The 13,093-nt window shown below is 38.5% G+C and overlaps 1 protein-coding gene across 3 annotated transcripts in view; it reads left to right on the forward strand.

The window, feature by feature from the left end:
• Positions 1 to 13,093, forward strand: part of HPSE2 (heparanase 2 (inactive)) — an 807,441-nt gene that overhangs the window by 388,228 nt on the left and 406,120 nt on the right. The gene's annotated exons all lie outside the window — the stretch shown is intronic.

Consider the following 13,093-nt stretch of genomic DNA (forward strand, 5'->3'; position numbering starts at 1 on the left):
ACACTATGGAATACTATGCAGCCATAAAGAAAGATGGAGACTTTATGTCCTTCATGTTCACATGGATGGAGCTGGAAAGTGTTCTTCTTAGCAAAGTATCACAGGAATGGAAGAAAAAGTATCCAATGTACACAGTCCTATTATGAAATTAATTTATAGCTTTCATATGAAATCTATAACCTAATAACAGCCTAAGAATAAGAGGAGGGGGACAGAGAGGGGTAGGGGGAATGGCTGGAGGAAGGGTGATTGGAGGAAAAATCTATGGTTTGTCTTAGAAGGGTATAAATGAATCCTTCTAAGAGTAGAATATGAACGTCTTAACACAATAACTAAGAAAATGACATGAAGGTTGTTATGTTGACCAGTTTGATGAAAATATTTCAGATTGTATGTGTAAACACCACACTGTACCCTAGAATTGCATTAAGGTACATAGTTATCATTTAATAAAGAAAACAAATAAAAATAATTTAAACAAAATAAAAAGAAAAAGATCCTAACAAACAGAATCCAGCAACACATCAAAAAAATTATACACCATGACTCAGTAGGTTTTATCCCAAGGTCCCAAGGCTGGTTCAACATACGTAAATCTATAAATATAATTCATCACATAAATAAATTAAAAAACAAAGTCCATATGATTCTCTCAATTGATGCAGAAAAAGCTTTTGATAACATCCGGCACCCCTTCATGATCAGAACACTTAAGAAAATTGGTATAGAAGGTACATTTCTTAAACTGATAGAGGCAATCTATAGCAAACCCACAGCCAATATCATATTGAATGGAGTTAAATTGAAATCATTTCTACTCCAATCTGGAACCAGGCAAGGTTGCTCATTGTCTCCGCTGCTCTATAACATTGTAATGGAAGTTTTAGCAATTGCAATTAGAGAAGGAAAGGTGATCAAGGGTATCCATATAGGGTCAGAAGAGATCAAACTTTCACTCTTCACAGATGATATGATTGTATACCTGGAAAACACCAGGGATTCTACTGCAAAACTCCTAGAAGTGATCAAGGAATATAGCAGTGTCTTAGGCTACAAAATCAACACTCATACATCTGTAGCCTTCATATATACCAACAATAGTCAAGCTGAAAAACAGTCATGGACTCTATTCCATTCACAGTACTGCCAAAGATGAAATATTTGGGAGTTTACCTAACAAAGGATGTGAAAGATCTCTACAAAGAGAACTTTGAAACTCTAAGAAAAGAAATAGCTGAAAATGTTAACAAATGGAAAAACATACCATGCTCGTAGCTGGGAAGAATCAACATTGTTAAAATGTCCATAGTACCCAAACAATATATAATTTTAATGCAATCCCTATTAAAGCTCCACTGTCATACTTTAAAGATCTCGAAAAAATAATACTTCATTTTATATGGAATCAGAAAAAAACCTCAAATAGCCAAGACATTACTCAGAAATAAAAACAAAGCAGGAGGAATCACGCTACCAGACCTCAGACTATACTATAAATTGATAATGATCACAACAGCATGGTACTGGCACAAAAACAGAGAGGTAGATATATGGAACAGAATAGAGAACCAAGAGATGAACCCAGCTACTTAGTGTTATCTGATCTTTGATAAGCCAATTAAAAACATTCAGTGGGGAAAAGATTCCCTATTTAACAAATGGTGCTGTGAGAACTGGTTGGTGACCTGTAGAAGATTGAAACTGGACCCACACCTTTCACCATTAAGTAAGATAGACTCTCACTGGATTAAAGATTTAAATTTAAGACATGAAACTATAAAAGTATTAGAAGAAAGTGAAGGGAAAACACTTGAAGAAATTGGCCTGGGCGAACATTTTATGAGAAGGACCCCTCAGGCAATCGAAGCAACACCAAATCGAAACAGTACACTACTGGTACCTGATCAAACTAAAAAGATTCTGCACAGCCAAAAGCACAGTAAGTAAAGCAAGCAGACAGCCCTCAGAATGGGAGAAGATATTTGCTGGTTATGTCTCTGACAAAGGTTTAATTACCAGAATCCATAGAGAACTCAAGGGTACTAACAAGAAAAGAACAAGTGATCCCATCTCAGGGTGGGCAAGGGACTTGAAGAGAAACTTCTCTGAAGAAGACAGGCACATGGCCTACAGACATGAAAGAATGCTCATTATCATTAATCATCAGAGAAATGCAAATCAAAACTACTTTGAGATATCATCTAACTCCAGTAAGATTAGCCCACATTACAAAATCCCAAAACCAGAGATGCTGGTGTCAATGTGGAGAAAGGGGAATACTTCTACCCTACTGGTGGGAATGCAAACTAATATGTCCCTTTTGGAAAGATGTTTGGAGAACACTTAGAGAACTAAAAATAGACCTGCCATTTGATCCTGCAATTCCTCTACTAGGTATATACCCAGAAGACCAAAAATCACGTTTCAACAAAGATATTTGTACCAGAATGTTTATTGCAGCCCAATTCATAATTGCTAAATCATAGAAGAAGCTCAAGTTCCCATCGATTCACGAATGGATCAGTAAATTGTGGTATATGTATACCATGGAATATTATGCAGCCTTAAAGAAAGATGGAGACTTTACCTCCTTCATGTTTACATGGATGGAGCTGGAACATATTCTTCTTGGCAAAGTATCTCAAGAATGGAAGAAAAAGTATCCAATGTATTCAGCCCTACTATGAAACTAGTTTATAGCCTTCATATGAAAGCTATAGCCCAATTATAGCCCAAGAATATGGGGACGGGGGAGACGAAGGGAGGGGAGGTGGGAGGATGGGTGGTGGGAGGGTGATTGGTGGGACCACATCTATGGTTCGTCTTACAAGGGTACATGTGAATTCTAAATGCAGAATATAAATGTCTTAACACAATAACTAAGAAAATGCTATGAAGGCTATGTTAATCAGTTTGGTGAAAATATCTCAAATTGTATATAAAACCAGCACACTGTACCCCATGACTGCATTAATGTACACAGCTATGATTTAATAAAAAAAAAGAAATTATGAGTAAATATAAGTCGGTTTCATAGCAGTACAGAGTACATTGGATACTTTTTCCTCAATTCTTGAGACACTTTACTCAGGAGAATATGTTCCAGGTCCTTCCATGTACATATAAAAGAGATAAAGTCTCCATATTTTTTAAGGCTGCATAGTATTCCATGTTATATATATACCACAATTTATTCATGGGTTGATGGGCACTTGGGCTTCTTCCATGACTTGGCTATTAAGAATTGAGCTTCAATGAATAATCTAGTGCAAATATCTTTTTTGCAAAGTTATTTTTGGTTTTTTGGATATACTCCTAGTAGCAGAATTGCAGGATCCAACAGCAGGTCTATTTTTAGAACCCTGAGTGTTCTCCAAACTTCCTTCCAAAAGAAATGTGTTAGCTTGCATTCCCACCAGCAGTGCAGAAGTGTTCCCTTTTCTCCACATCCATGCCAACATCTGTAGTTTTGGGATTTTGTTATGTAGGCTACTATTACTGGAGTATCTGGTACTGGTATCTCAAAGTGAATTTTATGTTATTAAAAGATGACTCTGACTCCAAATCAGGAATGAATTAAAAGTCAAGAAGATTATTTAGGAAGCTAACACAAATGCCCTAGAGAGAGATTATAGAAACTGGATTATAGTATTGACAGTGGATAAAAAGTAGATGAGTGAGAGAGAGTAGGTTGAGAGACAGATTATATATGAGGGGAGAAGAGAGAAATTGAGAATTACTTCCCTATTTTTCTCTTTAGCAACTGAGAAAAGAACGATGTACCTTATTGAAGAGATAACAGTGAAGCAGGAGCATATTTGGGGGAGGACAAAATAGATCAACTTTGGACATACTACCTTTGAGCTACCTAAGAGATATCTAATGGAGATGTCAAGGCGGTGAATACAAAAGTTTGGTGCTCAAGGAAATGGTAGCAAGATATTGGAGGCTTCAGCATGTAAGTGGTAGTAGAAGTCAGGGATGTAGGTGCTGTCCTGCCATGATTTGTCTAAGTATACATTGCCCCCCTTTCTTCTCTTTATGCTCAGTAGTTATTTTAAGATGTTTTGCATACATCTACGTTCTATAAAAGATGCTCCTAGTGTTTGATTTCCTTTATTATTTCTGCATCTTCCTAGCTTCTGGTGTAAGTTTCTACACATATATATTGCAAATACCATAAACATTTTTAATAGAAAAACCAGAAAACATTATTCTTGTTCTAACTGGTGACTGGTGAATACTCACTTTTTCTCTCCAACAGGTATATCATTACACATTTGAGGCAATGGATTTTGTAGGAATTACAGGAATTTTGAAAGGCTTTTTTCCCCCCTACCATGTGTATTCTGGCAAAATAAATATGCATTCTCTTATTGGAGCAGGCATCCAGGAATGTGGAGCTCTAAGAAATCCCTAAAGTAATGAGCTCTGCGCTGTAAAGACCCATGTGAACACTTTCTAGGCACAAGTTCATTGAGCTTGGCCCTAAATTGGCAATGGTTTTGTGGATCATCTGTGGCCTTAGTGGGCTTCAAGAAAATAGCTGACAGTTTTGGGTTAATATTGGTCAACAACTGTAGCTGTGTGTGTGTGTGCGTGCGCGCATACAGGCATGTGATTGAGATGCATTTCTACAGAATTCTGCTCCAACATGGGACATGAGTTTTACATTACAGTTGTTTGCCTTTCTGTACATGACTTTGCCTTCAGAATTTCTCTTGCTAAAGCTGCAGTGCTGGTCTACTCTGATGTTTCTTTAGTGCAGCTGGAGGCATGTCTTTTGGCAAGGTTCTATGTTTATTATAATCTCTGTGATGTGCAAAAGTAAATTTCTTCTTTAACTTTCTCTTTAAATACTTAGAATTATGAATGTGGTTTTAATTAGGGATTTCAAATTGAAACATTTCCTTTTTCTTAGGACAGTTTTCAGTTAGAATATTTTAGGATTTTGAGAAATGCCAGATCCCCAACCCACAAAGCATTAAAAAAAATCATCAGTCACTCCCTTAAGCTGCCATGGTGTGCCTAAGATTATAGGGCATGGATTTGAGTCATAGTCACAAAAAGTATTCTTCAGCTCTTTTCTGTCCCCTTTAAATATCTATAATCTACTTGAAGATTAGAAAATCTTTTCTGAATCATATTTTGGGTGTTTTTCCTTTATGTAAACTCATACCTGTTAGGGGTAAATCTTATCCCGGGCCTGGGTTTTCAGGTAAAATACTGGCTTTTTCTCTGTTCTGCTTACAATCTTGTCATTTAGCACCTAATCTGTTAATATTAGGAGTTTCCTATGTGTAACTCAGATGCCCTGTTTCCACCAGGTGCAAAATGAATATTCATAATTAGATGATTCCTTATGCTTTGCTTCCTTTTGATTATTAAACATATAAATTAATTTGCCTTTTTCCTTGGAAATGACTTTACACAGCTATTACAACCGTCCTCAAGAGGTTGACCAGATGTAAGAGGGAATCTTACTTTACATTATGCATCCTTTTGTATCATTGGATGTTTAGTTCATGTTAAATATTACTTTTTATAAAACAACAGAGCAAGCTCGATATGAACATAAGCCCATATCTTGTTAATTGTGAGAGGTTTTCTTTTCTTAGAGTTTGTCTTTCCAGGTATTCCTAAAAGTGCCTTCTCAGTCCTAAGTGGTCAATCCTCTTTACTGTTAACCAGAAGTCAGCATGCCAATAAAGGATTTGTACCCTGTTGTTGCTGCTTTCTTTGTCTTATAATGTTGCTCCTTTATTCATGGAAGCTCTTAGTACCCACTAGTTCCTGCCCAGGAGCAGAGCTTTGTTTGCTTCCATATTTGGGCGTCCATCCACATCTCTTCATAGTCTCTGGACTCAGCACAGGCTGCAAGCAGCTGCTCAGGAAGAACACAGAAAAAATGATGAACTCATAGACTTGCCAGGGTTTAAGAGGTCTATTCTTGCCGGAAGCTGTCAGTGCTGCTTTCATTGGTAGGGATTGCACAGATTCCCTTGGTAGATTATAGTCTTGTCAAGTCATTCCCTCCTATGCTGGCCATGTAACATTTCTGTCAACGCATAGATAAAGGTAGCAAATGCTTATGTGAAAAGAACTTGGGAGGAATGTGCTAATTGATAAAATCAGGATCTGAAACTATCTGAACAGGCTACAACTAAATTAAATGTAGCAAGTTGGGCCTAAATATACATATAGCCAAGTGATCTGCTATTTGATGGGAAATGTTTGAGTATTAGTCTATATGAAAGAAAACTAGAGTTTTAGGTGACATTGATGGGACTAATAAAAACATTAAGCTTATGATGTGTTAAAATAAGAATACAGAATGAGGACTGTGATAATTCCATCCAATCATAAAATACGTGAACTATTGCTTTCTTACTATTTTTAAGGGATATAGTAACAAACTGCATTTATAGAAAAACAGTCAAAATGAAGAAGAATTTGAATCAGTGTGATGATGTTTAATTTTGATTGCTAGCATTTATTTACCTTTTCTATGCTCCAGACATTCTTTTGAGTGCTTGTGTTAGTTTTTGCTGCATAATAGTGATAGATCATTGTTCAGTAAATATTCCCTCCTCCCTCTCTCTGCATCTATTGCAAGAGTATACTTTTCCACCCCATTGTTGTTGAATGTGGCTATGTGACTTGCTTAGGACTCGTGGTTAGCAGAGTTTACTTTCCTTCTCTTGACTTTAGACTTGAACACATGACTTTTTTTGACTAATGGTAAACTGGTAGATGTGATAGGCAAATATATCAAGCTTTTTTTTCTTTGTTTTTAGTTTAGTTTACCCCCTTTCATTCCTGCCTTTCATTGTTAGATGAACATGCATTGGGTAACTGCTGGTCTGAGGAAGAATGGGCATATTAGAACCAGGCCCAGACCCAGACTCAAATCTGTAGCTTTTGGAGTAAATTCCAGCAAAGACTAGCCTAGGGTAGTTGATCCTCAGCCAGCCTGTAGAGAAGGGAGCTAAAAATAAATGCTTATCGTTGTACACTATTGATTTTTAAGGCAATTTTTTATACAGCATTACTGTGACAATAATTGATCAATATACAACAGCTAATCTCAAAGTCTCAATAGAATATAATAAAAAACTTATCTTTTTTGAAAGTCTGGAGTCATTTGTGGCTTTGCTAGATTTGGCTGTGATAGGCTAGGCTTAGCTTTAGACTGCAGATTGGCTTCAAATCAGCTTTGTGTATTTTATTATTTTCCTTGTACTAGTGACTTTTTAGAACATATGAGGTCTGACAATCAAGTTCATGAACTCATCCTAGAAAAATTGCTACATATTATACCCTTAAGGAATCCCAAATTAAAAAAAAAAGACAAGAGCCATAGGAAGTTGGTAAGAGGTAAAAATGGAAGCAATTAGCCCAATGAGAAAGGCTTTCCATACCTAGGGAACTTCCCACAGGATAAAGTCAGCCTTGGGATAGCACAGCAGAGACCTGGAAAGAGCCACTGAATCCATTAATCCTGGCCCTTCTCCTACCACTGATTTCCTGAATTTACACCAATAAATTTCTTTATGTGGAAAAAAAATTGCTACATACCCCACTGTTGAATATCACTATGGTTGCCTTCAAAATACTCCCCTTAAAAAGCTATACACCAATGCTAACACTGAATCTACCCTTTAAAACAATTTTGGAACTTATCTTTTAGAATGGCCATGAAGGCTATCATTGTATTTTGCTTGGTGGCCTGAATGTCATCAAAATGTCTTCTTTTCAATATTTACTTTATCTTTGGGTAAAGAAAAAGCCGTTGGGGGGCCAGATTAGGTGAATAGGGAGGGTGTTTCAATACAGTTATTTGTTTACTGGCTAAAAACTCCCTTACAGTAAGTGGCATGTAGTACATGTTGTGATGTAAGAGGCACGGGTTTTTGGCCAAGATTTTCAGTTCAAATTTTCCTGTTTCTCTGTTAATGTATACTTGGTCAACTATGCTTTTAACAGTCAGCCAATGATTTTGATGCACAATTCAATGAATTTTGGCAATGTTTTTGTCAGTTCTGCTCATTACTGACTGTTCTCACCACTCTTCATAAGTGACACTTTCTTTACCCTCAGAAAAACATTCAATCCATTTGTACAATGCCATTGTCTGCCTGGAATTATCCCCATAAACATGAACTAACACGTCCCTGATTTAACTTCTGCTCTTGACAAGTTTAACAATAAATTTTCAAATGTTTCTTCATTGCTCTAATTCACACTCTGACATTCTCATGATGGAATACAAAAAAATGCAACAACAATAATGAACATCACTTAGTAAGACACCACCATGCCTTGACACTAACACAGCTGTGAGATGCTGACATACCCAGTTGTTTGTACAGTGCTGCCAATGTAAGCACAGTGGCATGTTCATGAACTTAATTGTCAGACCTCATATTCTTATAGAAGATCATTAGAATATAAGAGAGCAAGCAAACCATGCAAGTATGTTTAAAGTTTCTGATTACATTATTTCTGCTAACATTCCATTGGCTAGAGCAAGTCATTTGGTTAAATTCAATATCAAGAGCATCAAAGGAAGTATGCTGTATCCACAGTAGCAAACCCTGCATAGATGGTAAAGAGTGTGGATGTTTAATTTTAAACAGGGAGGTATAAAAAGTTTGGAACATGATTGTTCATTCTAGCCTAGCGATCTATACATATTATTTATTTGGTTCTTTACAACAGTACTATGGAATCAACACGATTTCCCTTTTATAGATGAGAAACTGAGATACAGAGAGAATAATAAGTATGCAAATATCATAGTAAGTTGTGGCTATAGGATTTGAACCCTCAGAGAATGATGTCAAAAACTGTATGCTTTTTCACTCTGTTTCACCTTCTGTCAAACATGTCCTATGTACAATGTCTAAAAATGTCAGAGCTGTTTTGCTTGAAGAGGAGAAGCCATGTGTTAACCAACCTCCCAAAGGTCTATGATATAAAAGAGAGAAGTAAAATTTATTTTATGCGTTATAAAAATGTAGTTGCCTTGACAGGGGTAGAGAAATCAAAGGCATCTAAATTTTGGCACCATTAAAAACTCCTTTTAACACTCAAAACTTCTGCAAAATGGCATGTATCTAAGAAAATACCTAGATGACCAGTAGGTGTGGGTGATATAGAGAAGATTCTGATATCATGTGGAGATTCAGGTTAGCTTGAAAGTGGATTAAAACTTAAAAAAATTATTACAGTGAAGAAATTCTATAATTTTATGAAAAAGTAAATTGTTCTATAAGCAGGTGTTCACTCTTACTTAGTGGAAGTTTTTGTTACCATATCAATAAAGCAGAGTTTTCCAATGTTCAAAGGGTTAGAGATTTTTTAGAACTAGCTAATAATTAAGAACCTTATATCACACTATGAGTCAGCTGTGACCCATTTTATACTATTCCAGATAAATGGAACAGATAACTAGGCATGGTTTATTTATGACAGTGTGGTGTAAAGATAATTCATTTAATTGGAAACCACTAACTTACCTTCTTGTCCACTCTGGAGTTCAGTTTCTTATAATGGATAGTGTTAGACTATATATATATATTTTTTTTTTCCTTTTTGAGACAGAGCCTCAAGCTGTCCCCCTGGGTAAAGTGCCGTGGCATTACAGCTCACAGCAACCTCCAACTCCTGGGCTCAAGCGAGTCTCCTGCCTCCGCCTCCCAAGTAGCTGGGACTACAGGCGCCCGCCACAACGCCTGGCTATTTTTTGGTTGCAGCCATCATTGTTGTTTGGCGGGTCCGGGCTGGGGATTCGAACCCGCCACCTTAGGTGTACGTGGCTGGCGCCTTAGCCGGTTGAGCTATAGGTGCCGAGCCTAGACTATATATTTACTAACAATTTCAGTTTATCTCTGACTGTCTGTAGTTTGGTGTATTAAATACAAAGAATTCAAGGGTTTATTTACTTATTTTTATAAAAAAAGTAAAACTTAGTGCATCCAAAATTCACAATGTTGCTCTTTTAAAAAAAGAAAAAAAACCCACACTGTAGCCATGTAAGAGAATAGTGGGTATGTAAAACAAAGTGCAGGCATACTTGTTTTGTTGCATTTCTTATTTTCATGCTTCACAGATACTGTACTTTTTACAAATGGAAAATTTGTGTCAAGTGTGTGTCAAGTAAGTTTTTTGGCCCCATTTTCAGAGCATGTGCTACTCACTTTGTGTCTCTGTGTCACATTTTAGTAATTCTCACACCATTTCAAAATTTTAAATTATATCTGTTATGGTTATCTAAGATTAGTGGTCTTTGATGTTACTATTGTAACTGTTTTGGAGTGTAGCAAACTGCACTTAAGGATAATGTTTTATGTGTTCTAACTGCTCAACCCAGTACCCATACACCCATCTCTCTCCCTTTCTAGTGCCTCCCTATTCCCAGAGACATGACAATATTAAAATTAGGCTAACTAAAAAACCTATATTGGCTTGTAAGCATTCAAGTAAAGGGAAGAATCACAGATCTCTCACTTTAAATAAAAAACTCAAGATGTCCTTTTGGAGGGTTTACATTACTATAATAACTTGTAGTTTGACAATTCATACAAAATCACCTTTAATCCTTCACTGTTAATAGCAACATACAACCTAAAGATCATTAGCATAAATAGAACTAACTCTTCCATTCTAAAGTAGTCCATATAAGACAGTACTTGCAGTAGTAGACTATAGATGGCTGACTAGAAACATCAGTCACCAGATCACCCCCACAAAAAGAAAAAGTTTCAGTTGAAAAAGCATAGCCCAGGTGAAATACTGAGGGAGAGGTACCAGAACACACCCTTTGCTAGAGATCCCACAAGAATAAGAAGGAGGCACAGAATAAGAAGGATCAAGATTTTGGCAGAGTGACCACTAAGGGATTCAGAGCTCTACAGAAAGAGTAGGTGGGAGCGTTTATGTTTTCTCCTCTCGCACCTATGGCAGTCTGCCAGCTTCTAACCTGTTGATCTGTCAGAGAGCCCTTCTACCCTGACACATCCTGGTGTTATTTCCACTGGGTGAATTGAGAGCCTCTTGGGAGAGCACCAGGTTGTGGATTCAAATGATGTTGCTTCCCCCCATCACAGACCTGAGCTGAGATGGCTTGTGCCACGTTTATTGCCTACACACATGCCAGGTGCTTCTATCAAGCCAGAGAAGTCACAACCCCTCAATCTTCCCTCAGAACATTCCCCAGTATCTGCTTGGACGGTGACAGCCACAAAACGAAGGGAGATACAAGAGAGCAGAATTATTCCTGGAGTTCTGATCCATAAAGTGGGCTGGCCCAAGGGGACTGGGAAATTCCACAAACATTTTTTAGAACAGAAGAAGGTGGAGCATGCACTCTCCTGCACCAGAGAGCGGCTGGCTCATGATCCAGAGTTGTCTGCACCCCTCCTACTGGAGGCATGAGTACTAGGAGAAGTCTGTAGGGTAGGAGAGTGTCCCTGACCCAGAGCAGAAACAGCACCAGAGCCCAGGAAGGAATGTAAAGATGGAAACTGCTCCTCCTCCAGCCACTCAATGTAGACATAGCTGCCTTTGCTTCCAAGCATGAGCTTATGACACAGGTGAGCTATGGTACGGAGAGCTCTATGTTTATAGGAGCTATACTCTCAACAGTATTCTTCTCACTATACCTGGGTTCTGCACAGAGAGTGTAGCTCTTTTCTTTCCCTTCACAGACAGGCAGTGTTTTTTCAGCTATTCTGACCTTGGAATCCTAGTCCTTAAATCTCTATATCACTGGATCCAGTCAATACTCTCTAGCACCTACCTGGATGATAGAGGCCTTGGGGGACCTGTAGGTCCTGGGAACTGTGGGTATCCTGGAACTTGGGCATTCAGAATGAGATGCTTCCATCTGAGAGGAGAATGAGCTTGCCAGAGGGCCCCTTGGACCAGAGCACCAGTCCCCACCATTCAAGACCCTCCTCTCATCCTCCCCATCTCCACTAAGCACTACTAGAGGCAGTCATGACTTGAAGTCTGCTTCTGCTCAGGATAAGCAAGGATTGCAGAGGAGAGACTAAGCCAGGGCACTCAGTTGCTGGGACTCTGACAGAGGCCTTATCACACCCAGGTTTCCACGGAGCTTAAAATTGACTCATTTCCCTCTAAAAATCCACAGCAAGCTTTTTTGTGTGGCCTACGGACAAAAGTTGCTATCTTCTTTGAGGGAGGATAGGGCTAGCAGTCCTCTCCCCCTGCTGTCTCTCTCTTCCAGAAGGAGCCTACTATCCCCTGAGGCAAGTTCCTGGCACTCCCAGAACTCTCTCACTAGAGCATTTCAGCCACAGCCCATAGCCAGTCTGGTAGCAAGCACATGGTGGGTTGACATAATCTCTACCACCTCTGCTGTAGTTGGGCCAGAGTGGGAGCTGAGAATATGGGTGCTTTTGTGCCCCTAAAGGACAGGAACTGCTGTCACTTCCAAGACAGGGAGGTATGAGTGGCTTGTATGCTGCATAGCTGCCTGCCTCTGCCAATTTCATCCAGAGGGGCCCATTCCTCCTCTCATACTGACACTGAATCTCTGCTTCTCCTGCTTGAGCATTATGCCAGGAGATCACTTGCCACTTCTTATCAGAGTCAGCCTGAACTCAGGGAGTCTTGGAGGCGAGTTTGTCAGCCTAGTGTGTGTTTGACCCACTTAGGATTCAAGCATACCACACTGGGGATAGGGAAGTTGAGATTAACTAACATAGTCCACTAGTGCTGGCACCTGAACACTCTCCCAGGGGTCTGAGGTCCAATCAGCAAAAAAGGCCAACAACACTACAGTGGGTAACTACCTGCGTGAACTGAAAGTTAGTGTAACTTTCCCTCTCTATACTAAATAGCAAAGTTCCTGGCTGAGGAGAACAGATGAACAACAAAGCTATTTGTTTTAAGCTGTGGGAAGAGATGACAGCAGAGAAGGAACCAGCATAAAAACTATGGCAATATGAGAAAGCAAACTGACCCCCAGCAAAGTATCATAATAGCTTTACAGAAAGAGACTCCAAACGAAAGGAAATTTTTAAATATCAAATTATTGATCACAAATAAGCTCAATAGGATGAAT

Source organism: Otolemur garnettii, unplaced genomic scaffold (assembly GCF_000181295.1).
Source record: "Otolemur garnettii isolate 467f Iridium unplaced genomic scaffold, OtoGar3 scaffold00021, whole genome shotgun sequence".
NCBI lineage: Eukaryota > Metazoa > Chordata > Mammalia > Primates > Galagidae > Otolemur > Otolemur garnettii.